The sequence below is a fragment of the Parasteatoda tepidariorum genome, chromosome 12, assembly GCF_982258835.1.
Source record: "Parasteatoda tepidariorum strain Cologne lab strain chromosome 12, Ptep-v5.0, whole genome shotgun sequence".
Lineage (NCBI taxonomy): Eukaryota > Metazoa > Arthropoda > Arachnida > Araneae > Theridiidae > Parasteatoda > Parasteatoda tepidariorum.
The window spans coordinates 61,683,472-61,696,914 of NC_141766.1; the positions used below are offsets into that span (position 1 = coordinate 61,683,472).

At 29.2% G+C, this 13,443-nt stretch overlaps 1 protein-coding gene and 1 long non-coding RNA gene across 12 annotated transcripts in view; one reads left to right on the forward strand and one right to left on the reverse strand.

Moving 5' to 3' along the window:
• Positions 1 to 13,443, reverse strand: part of LOC107447499 (uncharacterized) — a 170,095-nt gene that overhangs the window by 105,442 nt on the left and 51,210 nt on the right. For 6 of the 10 annotated variants that reach the window (XR_015430852.1, XR_015430854.1, XR_015430853.1 and 3 more), the window contains exon 2: positions 597 to 661. The exons of 2 other annotated variants lie outside the window; for them this stretch is intronic. This is a non-coding gene — a long non-coding RNA (uncharacterized LOC107447499). The remainder of the gene's footprint in view (positions 1 to 596; positions 662 to 13,443) is intronic. 2 more of the 10 variants (XR_015430855.1, XR_015430856.1) reach the window with 1 other exon arrangement.
• The window catches only part of LOC107447498 (uncharacterized), a 223,141-nt gene that overhangs the window by 79,235 nt on the left and 130,463 nt on the right, over positions 1 to 13,443 (forward strand). The window lies entirely within an intron of this gene.

Below are 13,443 nucleotides of genomic sequence, written 5' to 3' on the forward strand. Positions count from 1 at the left end.
AGATTTGCTGAAGTGTTTAAGAACTATTTAAAAAGAAAAAGGACTGTTAAGCAACGGAAAACAAAGAAAGTTATTCCCTATTACTTTTATTACATAAACTCTTCTAAATGATTAACTAAAATACTGGAAATCCATTTCCTGGAATTAGGGACATGAATTATCAAACTAGTCTAATTGTCTTAAGCACATACAATTATATGTTTAAATCTTTATAGCTAGTACAAAAAAAAAAATCAATAAGTTTCTTATGCAAGATTAATGTTATGCAAGATTAACGTTATGCAAGATTGTAATTAGTAGCAAATTTGTTACAAGTGACACTATTAAATTCAAATTATTTCTACTTTATTATTCCAGACCCCTAATTTAATTTCTTAAGTGTTGAAAAGAAGGCATAAAAATTAAAATTTTCATTTTTTTTTTCATACAAAAGAGTATCAAGCTTTAATCTCCTGCACGACTCAGTACTTGATAATTTTTGTTTTACTGTAACGCAATTACATTCATCTTTTAAGGTCAGGCTTCTTTATATTTTTCATACTAAAATGGGGAAAGTCCCCAACAAAAAGAAATGAAATAAATTTAAAAAAACTTACCCCACCTAAGGCACTATGAAGCGAATCAGTTCTTTGTTCAGTACATGTTTCATTTGATTCCTTTTCTGCAAAGAATAAAAACATTGATCCCCTGCTGCTCTTTTTTCAACACATCATTAATCTCGATCTTTACGAACAAATCTATTTGCGTCTAACGTTATAATGAAGTTATTATTGCAAGAATTAATACAAACGAAAACAAATTCATATTGCAAATTCTCTTCATATCTCAGTGTTTGGTATTTTCAAATTGATCAATACAACCGAATTTAAGTTACAATAAGCATGAAATCGCATATTTTACTAATTTTGTTTTTACTGGACGTATATGAGACAAACAATCCGGGCACATCAAACGCGTGTATAAATTAGTTTTTGGGCTTGGTCAAAAGTACCTTTATCCCTGTTTTTCTTCACCTATTTTCAGTTTTTTTTTTTTTTTTTTTTTTTTTAAAGTAACAGCAAAATTTGTTTCCAAAGTAACAGAATTTTTTTTTTTCAACTTACCCAATAATTGAGTGGTGATCGCAAAGTTATTCAGATTAAGTTCTTGGAGACAGGCGAGGGTGGGGACAATTAAGGCAAGAAAGTAAAACTGTAGTCAAACTATATCTTTAACAGTTCCTTTGTATGCGAGGTAATCATTTTCAGAAAACTTTTGAAATATCATAGGTATATTTATTTCAATCTCTTGAAATTTTTTAAAAGTAAAAAATGTTTTTGTAAAAAGCAAAAGAAACTTTCAAAAATCGAAAATTAAGTAAAAATAAACATTTCATTTTTTCTTCTTTTCTGTTTTAAAGTTTTCCTTCTCTGTCGAACTTAACATACTTCAAGGAACTACATTTACGAACAATTGAACTACCTTGAATTTTTCTAGTTCTGATGATATCAAACCGAGAAAAAGTCAAGTTTCCCAACAGTGAACAAAGTAAGACAGAAATTGTAATTTAACTTCTGTGCATGCGGCAATAGAAGAATTTTCGTTATTATAATACTTCAGTCAATTCATTCGTTATAGTTCGCGTGAATTGAAAAGTCTAGAAGAAGAAAAACAGAAACAGAAAAAAACAGAAAAATATAAGATTTTTACAGTTGTTTACAATATATTTAAGTTTGCGGCACCTCTTTATACATATTTTCATGGCACGTGTGTATGTTCGACTTAAACGTTTTTTAACCCTTAATATCAACTCCATGGGACAAAATGACCTGTGTATACAATAGTGCTGAACTATTAAGGGTTGAAATAATAAAACTTAAAATCGTTAAAGCTGGGAAACTCACATCAACAAAAACCTTTTAAGTCTCAGCGTAAGCATCTTTGTTTGAAATTGTAGCTGAAGTAAATAAAGAAAATGAACAAATAGACACTTTGTACAATTTCTAATTGGAAAAAACTGACAAAACTAGAAAGCACGACGTCACATCCCGCCTGAAAGCAATGAAGAACTTTGATTTTCAGCAATCAGTAAAGCAGATTTGTTTCGGTTGGCAAAGTTGTCTTTAAATTACATTGGTTGAATCCTCTTTTAACAACATGTCCCAATGCAATAATAGAAGGGTCTGAGAAAACTAATTCAAATTATCCAACCACAGGATTTCGATTTTTAAATTAATTACCAACCGATACTACAAGTAATAATGGTAAACCGAAAATAGTCTTCATTAGCGATGATTATAAGTCGCTTCTTTCCCAACTACGATAATTATTGGCTTGCTTGTTTAATGGCGATTTAATGTTTTCTGAAAAAGTTATTCTATAATAAAGACTACGCGATGCACCGTTGACCAGCAGCCGATTAAACGCTTGGATGATTATAATTTGTGAGGAGTGTCGAATTAAGATTACCAGACGTCATCTTAAATCGAAGAAGACATGTCGGATAATCTTAAAACGAGTTCGAAGATTTGTTTCGTAAAGTTATTATGTGAGCGAAACCCACATATAATTGTTTGTAGTATAAACATTTGAATTGTAGAAAATGTCAACTGTTAAATTGCTTGAAAACAATTGGTTGAGATGAATTGTAATTTGAATAATCCATATTTATTTACGTTATACGAAATTAAGCATTGTTTCGAAATGAAATATTTACATCAATAAAAGATGGAGTTTGTTATGCCGAATTAAAAGTACAAAATTAATACACAGGAGGTTGCATTTATACAAATACTTGATCTTTCCTGTGGGGATTTCAAATCTGAAATTAGTTTTGCTCCTGAAGATGGTTTTTTAATGACATTTTAATAAATTTCTTGTCGAAATATACAAGTTTTAATCCTGATGATATGCTCTAACTCTTAGAAGTTTATGATTACCCCTAACGTTTTTAAACATGCGCATTTTGGCAAAATATAGAGTAAACATTTCAGGAACTTAAAGGAATTATCTAAAATCGTATGTTTTCGGATTTTAAGTTATAAGTTGCAATTAAAAGATGATTTATACTTTCAATCAAATATTTGGGCCATTAATATTGGAAAAAAAAAAGTTACAAAAATAAAGTTTTTTTTTTTTTTTTTTTTTTTTTACGAGAAAGTTATCTTTTAAAGTTTCACAGTTTCTATTACTGATAATTTAAAAAAAGAAGAAAAAACATTAACAGAACGAAAAAAAAATTTGATGGAAAATAAAATAATAATACAATATGGCTATTAGGTAATAGTATAATTTGTTTTTATTTAGATGCATAATAGATTGTTATGTAACGTATATTTATTAAAATGCATAAATCATACTTGTAAATAAATAATTATGTCAAAAATGATTTCCGATAAAATCCGAAAATAAGGTATAATAAATGTAGGGATATAAGAAGACATTAAAGAAGATATTTTTTCTGGAGATTTCTGTCAATATTCATTACGAAAACTTTGGTCGATACAGATTCAGTAACATTTTTTTATCTTTCTTAAACACACATTAGTCACGCAAGTCTTGACGTAAATACATCGAAATCTCATTAGTGAAATGTATAAATACAAGCATTGATTTTTGGTGTCCTATAATATTAAATAACAAATGAAATTTTCTCTTCACAAATTCATTGTCAAATATTTTTTGACGTATTGTTCAGAGTGCGCAGTAAATAGTAATAGATAACTTGTTCATATTTTTTCATTCCTTAAAAGATAATGTAAAGCACATTATATAAATAGCAACATCATCACTCACACGACAGCTCAGGGTGGGCCCTGGCCTTCTCGAGTATTCTCTTCCATTCTGATCTATTCTTAGCAACTTTTCTCCGGTATTTTAAATTACAATCACGTGAAAATTTCTCTAAGGATAGAAAAAAATTTCTATTATGATTTCCGGACAATTATAACAAGTTTTTCTTTTATTTCTCTTTAAGTTATAAATAATTTTTGTATTAAATTTATTAATTAAATTGGTATTGAATGCGTGAAGAGGTTTTTGTGCATTTTGAACGCAGTGTTTCTTTTATATTAAAAGCAGAGTCACCAAACTAGGCATTTCCTCACGAATATTAAAATTGGTAATGACGTCGTAAGCATATAAATCTTAAATTTTTGAAACTTTTGCCAGCAAAAAGTTTTTAATATATATCAAGTTCAGAGCTGACAAAGTTCCTCTAGTAGTATCAAAATTTACATTTTAATGTAGGATTCCTGATATAGTAAAGGACTCTGCGCGAATTAGTTCTCCGTCAAATTTGCTGAAAACTTAATATGTTGTAGTTCAAAACACTCTGATCAAAAGTTCTCATTCACACAAAGACCAAAAATTGATAATTTCCGAGATACGAAACCTCGAATCATAAATAGTAATTCGTAATTCTCTAATTCCGTTACGACATTAGCATTAACTAAAGAGAATGAAAAATATAGTTAATAATGAACTTTTAAATAGGAATTGAAAGTTATTTTAGGTTACGAAAAACTAGTAGCGTGTCAACACTGAATGAATAGTTAGCATAACTTTTCTTCACATTCACCTCTAAACCAATGTCCACTACAGTTTCATTACAGTCCACAGTGACCGTTGACCATGTCTCTTATGTTCGAGGCAACATATCACCGAAACTATCTATTTCTGGACTTGGTGTCAATGAGAACTTTTGTTTAGAATGTTTTGAACTATAACATATTAAATTTTCAGCTAATTCGACTGAGAATTTATTTCCATATGATTTGTGCGGAATCCTTTGATTTAAAACTATTTCACCCACTAGTATATATGTAGAATCCAAAAGTTCATATAAGATACCAACTTTATACTTTCGTGTTGAGCCTTTTAAGGTTGTTTCAAAATTAATCAAAGTTCTGTTGATTTCTATACTCGATCACTTTAAGAAATTTTCGGCAGAAAAGAAAGCAATTGGATTCTTTGTATCTGCATTCGTAAAATAAATATTCTTATTTTAGAGATAAACTTTTTATAGCTTTCTGTTGGCTCAGGGGATAGAGCATTCGCCTTAAAATGAGGTGAACATGTTCGAATTCCAACGATGGCTGGTCGATATGAATTCAGCACCAGCTTGCACATACCACAGTGCTGATGTTAAATATCCTTAGTGGTAATCGGATCAGGGCCATCATGCTAACCGTGGGAGTTTTTCCTCTCCATATAAGGCAAATGTGGGTTAGTTCCATGAAAAAGTCCTTAATCAAATTTCTCCCAATACTTGATCAAGAAGGCCTTCGGGATTTGGTTCAAAATTATAAGGCTGCGGAACTGAGCCGTCGTATACCCAAAATTGAGTAAGGTGAGCAACAATGGCTATAAAATAAAATCTTTTACAGCAAGATTCAAATTTTTACAGAAATGTAAAGGTTCAATAAAGTAAAACAATTATAAGACTTAGTAAAAATCTTATGCAAAAGGAATCTGAAATATTATAAATTTAAGTAGTATAATTTATAAAAATATATTTCCTAATCTCATAACTGTTTCGAAATTACGAGCAAATGACAGTTCACAGATATATGAGAAAACAGTTCAGATGGTGAGATCGATAATGAACTGCAACAAAGCCCTTTAATGATGACACAGTTAACAAACTTCTTTTTAAAAAAAAAAAGAAAAAAATTGAATTAGTTCTTTCTCACATAACAAATGTAATCAATAAAAAACTCAGTTTAGTTTTGAAAAAAAAAATGAAAGAAATTTTTTTTTGTAATCTTTTTCCTGCGTGATTACTAGCACTGAAACCTTTCTAAAAATCAAAAATCTCTGTACGTTTTTTTCCTTCTTTCCTTTTTCTCTCTTTTTTTATTTTTTTCTCTTGTTTTTCTTTTATTTTTTACTTTATTTCTATTAGTATCACGACATCTTTTTAATTGAAGTTCTCAGAAAAGAAGAAACTAAACTGAGACTGTATTTTGGCGAGGGAATCCAAATTAGAGATATTTGCATTCTTTTTCGAAAATCACGTCCTTATCATTAAGAATATTTTTTTCTTCCCCTAATTTTTTCTTTTATGAATAAAACGTGTCATTACAGACATCATTTCTTCTGATGTCCCCCTATTTTTGTTCTACAATCTTTGCATATCTTGCGTCACGTCATTCAGAGTCAAAAGTTTATCTTATTCTTCAACTTAATAGCTTTTCCGTCAAAAATTTCACTTCATATAAGTTTTCTCTAAATAATCAATTATTCCACTTGTCTGGGTAAATTGATTATTATTAGATTAGTTAAAATAGATTGTAAGACATCAGCTTTTAGGATTGCTTGGAATCCGATACGTAAATCATTACAATCTTACAATTTTTTAGAAACTTACTCTACACTGTAAAAAATTCCTGTTAATTTTACAGACTTTCTCTGTATTTTTTACGGTTTAAAGCTGTTTCGTTGAAAAAACGGTTTTTCTCTGATGTTTATCCTAATTTTAAATGGATTAAAACCGTCAATTCAAATTCTAGTTTTTGCCATGCAGTGTTGCTTACTGTGTGATAATTCTATCTTTTTACAGGTCATTTTACGATTATTTTCTGTACTTGCTCTTATTTTATGATTTGGACATTGCATGAATAAAAACGTGATTCAATTTTATTGTAGGTTGATATTCTATCTGGTTTTAATATATCTTTAGATATAATTTTTTGGTAAGTGAAGTTGACAAACATTTTAATACTGGTGGGCCACTAAAGTTTAAAACTATTTTATTCCTAAATATTATTCCAAGGCGAGACTTTAAACATAAAAACCGTTTTCGATATACTGAGAAAGAAAGCCGCGATGACTCAGGGGATAGAGCGCTCGTCTTCCAATGAGGTGACCCAGGTTCGGATCCCATTGATGGCTTATTGATACGAATCTGCACTGACCACAGTGCTGACGTGAAATATCCTCAGTAGTAGACGGATCATGGGTTAGAGTCCCTTTGCCGTCAGGCTAACCATGGAAGGTTCTCGTGATCTTCCTCTCAATGTAGCGCAAATGCGGGTTAGTTCCATGAAAAAGTCGTCCACGAAGGCAAATTTCTCTCAATACTTGATCTAGAAGTTCCCTTGTCTTTTGGTTTATGTTCAAAATACAAGGCTATGGAGTTGAACACTAATAGTCGTAAACCCAAAAATTGGGTCGGTTGTTCAACGACGGTTGTAAAATAAAATATAAAAAAATAGTGAGAAAAAGTCGTGGTAGCTGAAGGGATAGTGAGCGTCCATTAAGGTGATCCAAGTTTGAATCCCAGCGTATACTGCTCTAGGCTCGCACCGGCAACAATGCTGACATAGTTACTTTATAGAATTTTTTGTTAAAATAATAGCACTAATCTGTTTAAAAAAACAAGCGTCTGTATCTAAATAACAATATTTTTCTGTTAAACAGTTTCTGACAGGCACACTAACTGACAGTTCTTATCCTTAAATTGAACAGATTTTTTTTCACAGTGTAGCAAACTGTACATTTATTATTTTCAACAACTTATTTTTAGACAACTTAATTATCCTATTCCATTAAATATTGAATAAATAAGCGTAGTCGTAGATTTTATGGTATGAATGGAATTCTTTATATTAATCTTATGAATTTCACACAAATTTATCTATGATTTGTTAAGCACACTTTACTTACTTGTTAAATACGTTTTAATGAGTTCCTATTTCAGTACACTGATTTTTATTTAATTTGAGCTGTTTAATAACAAAAATTCATCTTATTTGTCAACTAAATAGCTATTAGTAAAAATTGATAATTGTTTAATTTTCCAAGTAGTTGATTATACTATTATATTGACTTATGATTCAAAACAAACTAAACATTTTTCAATTAAAAAGTCAGTCATGACAATTTTTAGTAAATGCACTAATATTTTATTTTATGTTATTTAAAAGCGAAAAACTTTTGTTTGAAACTTGAATTTGATCAGTGCCTTTGAGAAATTCATTAACGCTTAAGCAAAGTTGATATTTTCTTCTATAAGCAACCAATTCAATTATCTTTTCTTAAATATTTTTGGGTGATTTTTTTCTTTCTGTTTTTTATCGAATTTTTATTTATTGAGGCGGATGTTCGAAACAAATGCTGATTATTAAATGATTCGGAAACATATTGTTTACTTTTAGTTGTATTTAGAGCTTCACAAAAAATCTTCCGTTAATTTTTATATAATCCATAAAAAATTAACTTTTAAATTCTGTAAAATAAATTAATAAAACATGTAAAACAGGATTACACTGACGATTTTGGAATAATCGCTACATATTTTTCATTTAGTAAATCAGTCTTGAAATCTTTTTCGTTAATTTTTAATTATTTCATTTTAATAAAGCTAAGCTTGCAATTCTATAACACCCAACCACTTTTTGTGATATTTTTTTCTTAGTAAATAAATAGTTTGCCTTTCAAATTTTTTTTATTTATTTTTTGTATTGTTTTGGGAAAAATTATAGAAATTTAAAAATCACTAAAATAAACTTTGCGATAGAAGTGGAAGGCTTTTCTTTCGATAGTCTAATTTATAATTTTTAACAACTAAGTACCCTTATAGATTCTGGAGTTATTAGATAGCTATATTTTGTTTTATTTAATTTTTTAATCAGCATTAAACCGCCTACCCAATTCTGAGTTTACGACTTTCATTTGTCAACTCTGTAACCTTGTAATTCTCAATCCAACACAGAAGACAAAGGTTCTCCAAGATCAAGCACTTGGGCACAAACTAGCTTTAGTGGAGGACTTTTTGATATAACTAACCCGCATTTGCATTGCATGGAGAGGAAAGCCTCCTATGGTTAGCCCGACGGCAAGGGTACTTTAACCCATGATCCGTCTACCACTGATGATATTTTACGTAAGTACTGTAGTTGGTGAGATAGTTATATTTAGTATGACGCAAAATAATTCATACTTCTCTAACACCTATTTAAAAAAAAAAAATTGTTTATGAGAAGTTTTGTTTCAAAAATTAAATTTTTATAGCCAATTGCTTACAATCTTTTTGAAAGAAACTTTACTTTCCAAGTTTCAGGAGACGGTTTACTATTTTACTTCTTATTAATATTTTTTTTCCTTTTTTTCTAAAGTTAGGTTTTCTGAATTGGAAAAAAAAGCCTTCTCAACTTTTTATACATTTAATACCATCAATCAAGTGAGCTAAAATTCGAAAAAAATCTGTAATTTATTTCCCCCATTTAAAATTAAACTATATTAAAAAAAATACTAAAGAAACTAAAACTAGGCATACCTTTTTTGTGTATGAAATCTTGGGGACAAAATACTTCCTAAATTAAGAAACATTAAAGCAGCAGACACCCTAAATTTAATCTCAATTTTATTCATTATTCTTGGTTATTTTCCCTACGGTCATATCCCCCAACAATGACATGCAATCTATTCTTTTAACATTGCGTATTTTGTTGTTACATCCAAAGCCGTAATTTTAGAAATCATTCTAAACAGATGTCACGGCTACTACGTGCGGATGATTCTGGCTTACCTGATAATTGTCTTCCCCGGAAGGTGGGATTGAGGTGGAGCTACGAACGCACTCTTCTTTCAGATTTTGTTTATTTTCAAGACTAAATCTGAAGTTGAAAAAAATGAATCAGATGCAATCCCCCTAATGTAGTAAGAAGACACACCCCGAACCCGCGTTTCGATCGTTCGTTGCTGAAATGGAAGGGACACCACGTGGTCCCATTTTTTGTCTTATACTTCACCGCAGACAGTCGCTATGTTAAGACAGTTCGTCATCTTCGAATTACGAACATTCCCAAGTAAAAGCAATCAGGTGAGTGGAGTTTTTTCATTTGTTCTAAATGGAGCTCAGAGTCAAAAATTAAAGGGGAGGAATCTAAGAGTAAATTACTCACCTTTTTATTCATTTATTGTGCCTTACGTAATTATTTAGGGAAAAAAAATCGTTTCAGAATTTCATCTTAATTGAGAAGATTATTCTTTTTTGATCTAATAACAATAAGGCTATCGTTTTATAATAGGATATAAATTATCCTTTTTTTAACTAATAGTAATAAGAATACTCGATGTAAAAAAAATATATTTTAAACTAATACCTGATTTGCCCCTCTCGGCTACTGTGGTATTTCTTGTTCTATTTTTCATCTTTTTTCTCTCTTGACTACTGTGATTTTCTTAGTTTTGTTTATCAACTTTCTATTCTATATTGGCAACTTAACTTTTTAAATTTCAAACCACTTTTGTTCCTTCTCATTCACGTCTGGAAAGTCTTGAAAATGGGAGTCTGTTTCTGTTAATTCCAATTTGTATGTTTTTTAAGCGAATCAGGTTTGTTAGATGTTTTTAATCAAGTAATATTAGATTTGTTTTTAATCAAGTAATATCAGATTTGTTAGATGTTTTTAATCAAGTAATACCAGATTTGTTTTAAATCAAGTAATATCAGATTTGTTAAATGTTTTTAATCAAGTAATATCAGATTTGTTAGATGTTTTTAATCAAATAATACCAGATTTGTTTTTAATCAAGTAATACCAGTTTTGTTTTTAATCAAGTAATATCTGATTTGTTCGATGTTTTTAATCAAGTAATACCAGATTTGTTTTTAATCAAGTAATATCAGATTTGTTAGATGTTTTTAATCAAGTAATATCTTTCTGCTTTAGTTTCTTGGGATTTATTTATTCATAGCAATAAGGTTATAATTTTTTTAACGTCATCTTTATAAATATGAAAACCATCTTATAACTCATCTTCATCAATAGAGTTATTCTTTTTTTAAATTATTATTAATAAGGTAATGTCGACTTTATTATCAAGGTTATCATTCTTAATAAGGTTATCATTCTCAATAAGAAAATCGTTTTTTAACGTAGTTTAAAAAATATGATTTATTTATTTATTTACTTATTTTTTTTGTAGTCAATGACAATCATGTGATCGTTTTATAGTCTGTTAGCTCAAACTCGATTAAAAAAAAAGTTATCGTTTCCAATTAAAAAAAGAAAGGAAAGAAAAAGTTTTATAGGGTAAACCAACCAGTGAAGGAACACTACCCAGTGAAGGAACATTTCATATATATTCATTAAAAATAAGAATTTGAAAGTTTTTCTTTAGATTGATTGGTAACAATAGCTTACTGCCAAACAATAGGAAGTCATCAAGCAATATTTTGGATTACCTGGTCAAATAGATTTCTCTGAAAAATTTTTTGAATTTGTTATTATCTCTGCAACACCTTGTTTCGTTGAAAAAATTATAAGGTGAGTGTTTGTACTTATATGTTTGAAGTGGAATTAATTGCATGTAGTAGTCTTATTTTTCTCACTGTGAAAAAGAGAATTCAAAATATAGTTATTGAAGTTACGTTTTATTTTTTTTAAAGCACCATAGCGTAATCAAGTACTGAGATAAGGGGGTGTTTATTCACTGGATCACCAAACGATGAAAAACCAGTGAAGGAACAAGTGTTCCTTTACTGGGTTTTTCTCCCAGTTAATGAAAATAAAAGAAATTTTTTAATTTTCTTGTACTTTTAGTCATATTATACATCAAAATTCTGTTTAAAAGACAAAAAACAACTTCCAACCAGTGAAGGAACAGGCATGTTCCTTCACTGGATCACCAAACGATGAAAAACCAGTGAAGGAACAAATGTTTCTTTACTGGGTTCATTTCTCAGTTAATGAAAATAAAAGAAATTTCGTAATTTTCTTGTACTTTTAGTCATATTATACATCAAAATTCTGTTTTAAAGACAAAAACCAGCTTCTAACCAGTGAAGAAACAGGCATATTCCTACACTGGGAATACTTCCAGTGAATGAACAGTAATGTGTGATATATGATTTTACATGACTCTAGGATAAGTAATTCTGCTATATAGAGGACAACCGAAATTTTGTTAAAAATTGTATGAATAATTCCTGAAATAATTTCAGTTCAAAATGTTAATTTAATAGCTTAATTTATGAAAAAATTATAATTTATATTTATTAACGGGGTGTGTAGTTACATCAAATGTTAGGCAACTTAATAAACTATGTTTACAAATCGAAAACTAATTAAATATAATCATAAAAATAGAACATTTTTTCACTGGCTTTTGCACCAAGAACTCCTAATAAGCTATCATTATAGGATAGCAACGTGATTATATAATTTATAGAAACTACTTTACAATGTTAGAATTTAGAAGTAAGTTCCTCAACAAAAAACAAAGTTAAACAGAAACGATACTCAATTTCTTCAGAAGCTTGAGAGGGAAATCCCTCAAGATATGTTGTAAATTTTTAACACAGCATTGACGGAAGAGTCTAATATCGAAAATGTCCAAGAGCCTGTACTTTTTCCAATATGGAAGAAGCACGTATTAAAAGAAGACCACTTGGTTAAGTCAAACTTAGGAACTGAAGCTAGTATTGATAATGAATGCATATTAGATATCGAATTTGAAATGAGTCCTCATGCTGATTCTCTTAGTTGAAAAAAGAAATGATTCTGTAAGTAAAATCAGTACTTCTAAAGATCCTCTAGATATAAGTCAACAAGAGATGGATTTGCCTCAAACTTCAAGACACCTTTCCCCCGTCTATTTTCGAGAAAGGCATTCTAGAAATGTTGCTGAAAAATCAGAAGAAGTTTGGAAGAGCCATTTACATTGGCCAAATATTGATGATAAAAAGAAAGGTCAAATAAGAAGAAAAGCGAATAAATTACCTTTTGCACTAACTTCAGAGAAATGGCAAAAATTTCAAGATTCTGAAAGATCTAAAAAACATTAAAACAAGAGAACATGGAAAAGAAAAAGAAAGAAAAAATACTTAAAAAAGAAAAAAAGCTTCAAGAAATAAGAGGAAAAAGAGTAAACAAAAAGGTGATAATATAATAATGATAATAAACAGCATCGGATGACACAATGATTTAGATTTGACTGTCAAATTATAAGAAAGAACGATTTTTTTTTTAATTTATTTTGTATTTAACATCACTTTAATTTCTAGTTCATGATTACAGAAAAAAGTTAGCATTTTACAAGTACTTGTATCTCATAATTTCACAAATAGTCTTGTTTTTAGTCGGACCTCTATTTAACAAAATCACTTAATACCAATAATAAGCTCGTTATATGGAAAATTCGTTAAATAGAAAATCACCTCTTAAAATACTTTAACAACACAAAACAGGTTTTAAATTCTTAAACACTAGACATAATTAAAATAGCAATTGATACACTTTTATCTTGTAAACTAGTATCTACTATTTATCATATAAATCTCAACCATAAAAGAAATCTGCATGGAAAGCAAGAATAGAGCAAAACATTATCCAGTGTTACACTATCATGCTATATACATTTTCAACTAAAAAAAGTCTAAATTTATGTATAAAAATATAGTTGCATTTATTATAAAAGTAATTTTAAACATACATTACCACTTGCGTTAAGTTA